At 49.9% G+C, this 7,560-nt stretch overlaps 1 pseudogene; it reads right to left on the reverse strand.

Moving 5' to 3' along the window:
* Positions 1–4,646: 4,646 nt before the first annotated feature.
* LOC149126693 (U6 spliceosomal RNA) lies at positions 4,647–4,705 on the reverse strand (annotated as a pseudogene).
* Between the last annotated feature and the right edge of the window lie 2,855 nt (positions 4,706–7,560).

Raw genomic sequence — 7,560 nt, forward strand, 5'->3', positions numbered from 1 at the left:
TTAAAGACTTATTTATTGATTTGAAAGTCAGTGCTACAGAGGGAGAGACAGAGAGATCGTCCATCCACTGGTTCACCCCAAGAAGGCTGCAATGGCCAGGGCTGGGCCAGGCAGAAGCCAGGAGCCAGGAGCTTCATCCGGGTCTCCCGTGTGGGTGTAGGGGCCCAAGCACTTGGGCATCTTCTACCACTTTTCCCAAGCCATAGCAGGGAGCTGGATCAGAAGTGGAGCAGCTGGGACCGGAAGCAGGATGCCAGTGTTACAGGCAATGGTTTTATCTGCTATGCCACAACGCTGGCCTCTAAAAGTACGTTTTAGCTTGGTACAGGTGTAGGTCTGTGGTGGGATGCTCCTTCTCTGCTCATGTATCTATTTTTGTCAGGTTCCTCCTAGAGCTGGGTTGATATGATGGAAACCCTCAGCTGTCAACCACACACAACAGCAATGAGTAATGGGATCTGTGCACACCAACGCTTGTTAAGGAACCACGCCTTCTCCATGTTCTGCTGTTGGTTTCTACTACGCGGATTAAATTGGTTCTCGAAAGCAGAAATTCACGTATGGATGAATACAAAACAAAATGTTCCCAAATGGAATCTTGGATGCAATACTCTAAAATTTAGAAATCCAGCTTCGTTTAGTTTGGATGAATTTCTCTCTCTCACATGCTGACACACTGTTCTAATTTGTCAAATGCATGAGGATTATAAAATCAGCCATTTCCTACCATGAAATGAAATTACACATGCATTTTATATATAAAATATATAACATACATCCTAGTTTAAGTGTTCATCTTTCTGTCTTACTTTTAAAAGTCACTTCCAGATGACATAAAAATGGAAAAATAGTCTTTATTCAGAACCTGTTGATTTTGGTGTTCAATTTTCTGAGTTTTTTTAACCCGAACTTCATCTCATTTAAATTTTGCAAACAAGGTATCTCTAAAATAGAGTGCTAGGTATAATTATTAGACATTTTCTTCAGTCTAACGTTCTCCCAACTGAGCTATTTTAGCTGGGCTTTATTAGGCATTTTCTAAGAGTATGTGGTCTTTTTCATATTTTTCTTTTTTTTTTCTTTTTTTGACAGGCAGAGTTAGACAGTGAGAGAGAGAGAGAGACAGAGAGAAAGGTCTTTCTTCTGTTGGTTCACCCCCCAAATGGCTGCTATGCCGGCACGCTGGGCCGATCTGAAACCAGGTGCTTCCTCCTGGTCTCCCATGAGGGTGCAGGGCCCAAGCACTTGGGCCATCCTCCACTGCACTCCTGGGCCACAGCATAGAACTGGACTGGAAGAGGAGCAACTGGGACAGAATCCGGCGCCCCGAACGGGACTAGAACCCAGGGTGCCAGTGCCATAGGCGAAGGATTAGCCTAGTGAGCCGCGGCGCTGGCCATCATATTTTTCTAAGAACTGAAAAACTGACAGAACCTAGTACATGTGTAAGAATTGTCTTGCAAGTTGGGCAGTGTCAAATTTTTTGCTTTCACCAAAATCAAAGGACCTTACATCTAAGTTTTCAATGGACAGATTATTAAAAATTATATTTTATTGAGAGATTTATTTAAAACGCAGTCACACACACACACACACACACACACACACGTATCTCCCATCTGCTGATTAACTCTCAAGATGTCCACACAGCTGGGTCTTGTGCAGGAGCCAGGAACCCTTTCTAGTTTCCCATGTGGGTGGCAGGAGCCCAGGTACTTGGCCCATTATCAGTTGCTTCCCAGGTGCACTAGCAGGAAACTGGATCAGAATCAGAGGGGCCAGGACTTGACCCAGCATTCTGATACAGGACACAGGCAAACCCTGCAGGGGCTTAACCTGCTGTGCCACAACACCTGCCCCAGAATAGCATCAATAATTGTTTACTATGTAATTCTTGGCAAACAGCTAAGAAATTTGGTGAAGCTTCCAGAGCAGCTGTCCCTATTACTCATTTAAGTGAAAAAAATTCTTCAGTGCTTTCACGTTAAAAAATTTTGAAAACAGAATCCAGTCTCATTATAACAATAAATAATATTCATTATCATGAAATTGGGAAGATAAAGTCCCTAGCCATCTCATTAAGAGATATATTTCCAGCTAAATTTTATTCTTAAAAATGTATACTTTTGGGGCCAGTGTTGTGGCATAGCAGGTAAAGCCACCATCCGTGATGCAGGCATCCCATAAGGGTGCTGGTTTGAGTCTTGGCTCCTTCACTATTGATTCAGCTCCCTGCTGATGTGCCTGGGAAAGCAGCAGAAGATGGCCCAAGTCCTTGGGCCCCCTCAGCAATGTGGGAGACCAGGATAAAGCTCCTGGCTCCTGGCTTCAGCCTGGCCCAGCCCTGGCTGTTGTAGCCCTTTGGGGAGTGAGCCAGCAGATGGAAGATTGCTCTCTCTGTTTCTCTTCAACTCTTTCAAATAAATAAATAAATCTTAAAATATCATAATTTTTTATATTTTAAAAGAATATTTATTTATCTATTTGAAAGTAAGAATTACAGAGAGAGAGGTAGAGACAGAGATCTTCAATTAGCTGGTTCACTCCTCAGATGGCTGCGACAGCCAGGACTGGGCCAGGCTGATGCCAGGAGCCAGGAGTTTCTTCTGGGTCTCCCATTTGGGTGCAGGAGCCCAAACACTTGGACCATTCTTACTGTTCTCCCTAGAGCATTGGCAGGGAGCTGGATCAGAAGCAGAGAAGCTGGGACTGGAATTGCTGCCCACATGGGACTCTGGCACTGCAGATGGCAGCTTAACCTGCTGTGCCACAGCGCCAGCCCCTATAGTACTTTTATTTACCAAAATCTATATTATTGATATTCTTAATCATCTGTGTATCTCTAATAATTGTAATCCTATCTTAATCCATATAACTTTTTAAACACTTAGAATAGGAAACAAAAAACTCATTTGTAAGTATGTACTTTTTGCAAGTAGTCATAATAAAATACTTCTAAGAGCAAATATGTATTACATTAGAATGCAGCCATGGTTGAGAACTCAAAGAAATTCCACAATAGGAGCAGAATGAAAACATGAATTCAAAGTAAAAAGGAAGAATGTAAAATTTCTAGCTGTTGCTGGGAGGTTGAGGTTGTTTGTATAATTTAAATTAACAAATAAATTAATAAAAATTATTAATTAAAATTTTATTAATTAATAAAATTTATTAATAAAATTTAATATAAATTTAAAATAATAAAAAAGATGGTAAACATCAAATAAAAATTAATGATGGTAAACATCAAAAAATTATGGCATTTAGAGTCCACTGGACATGTAAAAGAATTGACAGCTTCATTTAAGAGTTCTAATGTAGAGAGTATATTGGAAATTGTATTTTTAAAAAAGATTTATTTATTTATTTGAAAGTCAGAGTTACACAGAGAGAGGAGAGGCAGAGAGAGAGAGAGAGAGAGGTCTTCCATGTGGTGGTTCACTCCTCAATTGGCTGCAACAACTGGAGCTACACTGATCTGAAGCCAGGAGCCAGGAGCTTCTTCTGGGCCTCCCATACAGGTGCAGGGGCCCAAGGACTTGGGCCATCTTCTTCTGCTTTCCCAGGCCATAGCAGAGAGCTGGATCAGAAGTGGAGCAGCTGGGACTTGAACCGGCACCCAGACAGGATGCTGGCACTGCAGGTGGTGGCTTTGCCTGCAACGCCACAACGCTGGCCCCAGAAATTGTATTCTTTGCAACTAATTGAGCCCCATGTCAAGACTGTTAGCTCAACCTGCGTCTGTCAGAGGAGGCAAATGATCTTTCACAATCCTTTTAGGAGAGAGGTTAAGGGAAGATCACAGAGCAACTCGGTCTCCTTCTTGTATTATCCAATAGCTACCTGGACACACCACTGGAGAAGGGACGCGAGGGAGAGGACACTTCTCTGAGTCCTGCAGCAGGAAGCCCTTATAGATTGAGGTGAGACACACTCAGGGGAGACACACTGGTCTCGAAGCCCTTGGCACTCTGGAAGGTCTGCCTCACACCTCAAATTACCAAACCCCAAAGCTGAGTAGTTTGTCCTTTAATTGTTAGCAACTCTTCCCAAAACCACAGTCAATTTTCCCTTCCCCTGGCAATTTCAACCCTCTCCTTTGCTTCCCTAAAGATGAACTACTACCGGCCAGCGCCGCGGCTCAAAAGGCTAGTCCTCCGCCTGCGGCGCCGGCACTCCGGGTTCTAGTCCCGGTCAGGGCGCCGGATTCTGTCCCGGTTGCTCCTCTTCCAGTCCAGCTCTCTGCTGTGGCCCGGGAGTGCAGTGGAGGATGGCCCAAGTACTTGGGCCCTGCACCCCATGGGAGACCAGGAGAAGCCTGCCTTCGGATCAGCGCGCCAGCCGCAGCGGCCATTGGAGGGTGAACCAAGGCAAAAGAAGACCTTTCTCTCTGTCTCTCTCTCACTGTCCACTCTGCCTGTCAAAAAAAACAAAAACAAAACAAAAAAACAAAAACAAACAAACAAACAAAAAAACTGTTACCTTCTTTAATACTCGTGAAAAGAAAATGACTGAGAAGAGAAAGTGACCCACATGAGGCAGAGTGGAAGTGGAGGCGGAGAGGTACTGGAGTGAACCTTACACTGGAAGCAGTATAAACACTCACCTGCTAGGTCAAAGGCAGAATCTGGACTTCCAATCCAGCTCCCTGCTAATCTTCTCTGTATCGTTCCAATTTTAGTATATGTGCTGCCGAAGCGAGCACCAGCTCCCTGCTAATATGCCTGGGAAGCAGGGAAGGATGGCCTAGTGTTTGGGCCTCTGTACCTACTTGGGAGACCCACAAGAAGCTCCTGGCTCCTCACTTTGGATCAGCCCAGCTCCAGCCCTTGCGGCCATTTGGGAAGTTTCCCAGCAGATGGAAGATCTCTCTCTGCCTCTCCCTTTCAAATAAATAAATATTTTTAAAAAATAAAAACAAATTAAATTTAAAAAAAAAAGGTGGAAGCTGGAAACTGGAGGAAAGGAGTTGCAGGTGCCCCACCATAGACAATTGCCCTCCCGGAAGTCAGCCCGCAGCAGCCGCTTCCCTGCAGTGGATCCTCCATCTGGGGACTACTCCAGTTTCTGTGACTCTCACTTGCGCCTCTGACATACTCGGGATAGATATCCCTTTGACTATCAACCAGGCTATTGTGCGGTCCTATTTACATGGGCATACATTCTCACTTAGGGAATAGAGGAGTCCTCCTGTGGAATCACTGGTGAAAGACTGGCCAGTGCAAGAGAGTCCCTGGAGTAACCATTTCTCAGGCTCCTGAGTGAGGCTCCTGGCCCAGCCTCCCCATTCCCTCTGAATAAGCAGTGGGATCTAAATCCGGAGCAGGCGCCTGGAGCTCAGACCACAGGGTCACCCCTGGGCCACCTGACACTGGGAATCGAGACTCTTGGACAATCTAGGTCATTAATTTTTCAGTTCTCCATCCTGACTGCTTTTCAGACTGACCACCTGGCTCTGAGCCCCCCCCCCCCAACCTCTGACCTGAGCAGAGGCAGGGCCTCCCTAGCATGCATTGGCTCTCCTGGCAGTGACTTCCTGGTCCCAACCTCTGACCACCCGGCTGAGCCTTGTCTGACCGGTGGCCATCCCCCTTCTCCCCTCGGCAGCACACCTGTGGGTCATCACTCCAGAGCTGGCGGCCCCAGCATAGCAGGACCAGGAGCTGTTGTGGACCTCACCTTCTCGGGGTGAGTGGCCCAGGATCCTCACTCCTTTTCTGCTCAGGGTTTTCCCCTACATCCTCCCAATTCCACCATACTGACCCGAGCACTAACAGGACGCTAGCGATGACTTCCAGAATGACGACTTCGAGAAGGGGAGAGAGGGCTGGCTGACTTATGATCCTCTTGAAGCTGCAGCCCCGTTCCTACTGAAGGCCCCCCCGGGTGGCTCCTGGCTTCCCTGCTCTGAGAAGACCGCATTCCCCACATCTCCCTCTTCACCCCATCTCAAATGGCAGCAAGGGCTCTCCCGGGGATCCCCAGGGACACTCACGTCCCACAACGAAAGGGTCTCCAGGCCTTGGCAGACCCCTCTCTATCCCCTTCCCTCTCCCACACGGCGGGGAGGGGTCAGCGGCGAGACCCCCTCTCACTCTTGCTCCCACCTCACCCAGGGCCCATCGAAGGAGCGGGAGGCGGCTGGAGGTCCGCGTCGGTCCTCACGGCCCGGGCTGGGCGTCCCCGGGGACGCATCACCCTGCAGCCTCTCGTGCGCGTCCCCGCGGGAAGCCTCTTCTTCCAGGCGGCCGTTCCGGGCTTTGCACCTCCCCCTGGGCCTGGATTTTGAGCTGTAGCGTTGGCCTCTACCCAAGTCTCCAGGCCCGGTCACAGGCATTTCAACGTGGGAGGTGCGGACTGAGGACCGACCAGGCACCAGGCCGCCTGGGGGCAGACCTGGAAGGTGGCTCCGGGACCCTCCCGTCCAGGCGCCCGGCGGCTCTGATCGGCCCGGCTGTCCGTCAATCAAGGCTCGGCGCGGCGGCGGGCACCTGCTGCGGATTCCGGGAAGGGTCTGGTCCCTGTGCTGGCCCCGGGAACACCGCCCCTCCGAGTCCTTGGGGCGTCTGCATCCAGCTTTCAATCGCCGCCCCCTCACTGGCGGGGCTGATTCTGTCGGTGCAGAACCGTTCCTGGTCCCGGTGCGATCCTGGCCCCCTGCCTAGCACTCCCACGGCCCAGATCCCAGCTCGAGCCTCCCTTTCCACCGCGCCGGGAGACCCCAGCTGGAGAGTCCCGAGCGGCACCGAGACCCCCGGCCGCCCGACCCCACCTATCCAGGGCCTTGGCCAGCCCCCGGAGCTTCCCGCCCTCAGCGGGAAGAAGGATGGGGCTGGGCCGGGGGCTGAGTGGGGGACGGAGGGCACACCTGGGAGAGGGTCGGCCTCAGGAGCTGCAGTGTTGGCCGCGAGTCTTCTCCGCTCAGCTCCAACCCCACCAGCTTCTCACCGCCGTTCCCCCCGCACCTGCGCACTTCTGCCCGCCTCTCTGCAGGGCCTGGGGAGGGAGGGAGGAAGTGATTCTGGTCATGGCATCCGCGTCCTCCAGGTGCCCCTGCCGAGAGGAGAATTTAGACTCCACATCCACTCCGGGTGACGCGATGAATGAGAACCTTGACTATTCCTGGCATTATCCCCATTAGCGGGTCCCATAAATGTGCGAAGACCTAGCACTGGCCATGCTCCTTGTCCACTTCCACGCCTTGTCCGCGACAATGAAGTGGTTCTGCTCTGTGAATCTCCTGTTCTCCTGGGAGACTGCTGGCCTGGGTGTGATGTTCTCATGGTGAAGGCAGAAACACAGAGCCTAGAGTTCCTTACATTTTTCTCTATTGGCCAATAGGAGTCCTATAGCTCAACCATAGGGAAATATGTTCATTGGATCCCTTCCAGGCGCTACCCGCAGACGTGAGCGCATGGTGGCGGTCCCACCTCTTCCTCGGAGCCTGGCGTTAGGATTGCCGTAGAAACTAGGGGAGCCATACTTTTCCACCAACGGTGGCTCACTGACTTCAGATTTCAGGTGGGAACCCATGTAGATTGAGACTAAATTTTTTTTTTA

The sequence above is a fragment of the Oryctolagus cuniculus genome, chromosome 5, assembly GCF_051225735.1.
Source record: "Oryctolagus cuniculus isolate XC-2025 breed Fujian yellow rabbit chromosome 5, ASM5122573v1, whole genome shotgun sequence".
Taxonomy (NCBI): domain Eukaryota; kingdom Metazoa; phylum Chordata; class Mammalia; order Lagomorpha; family Leporidae; genus Oryctolagus; species Oryctolagus cuniculus.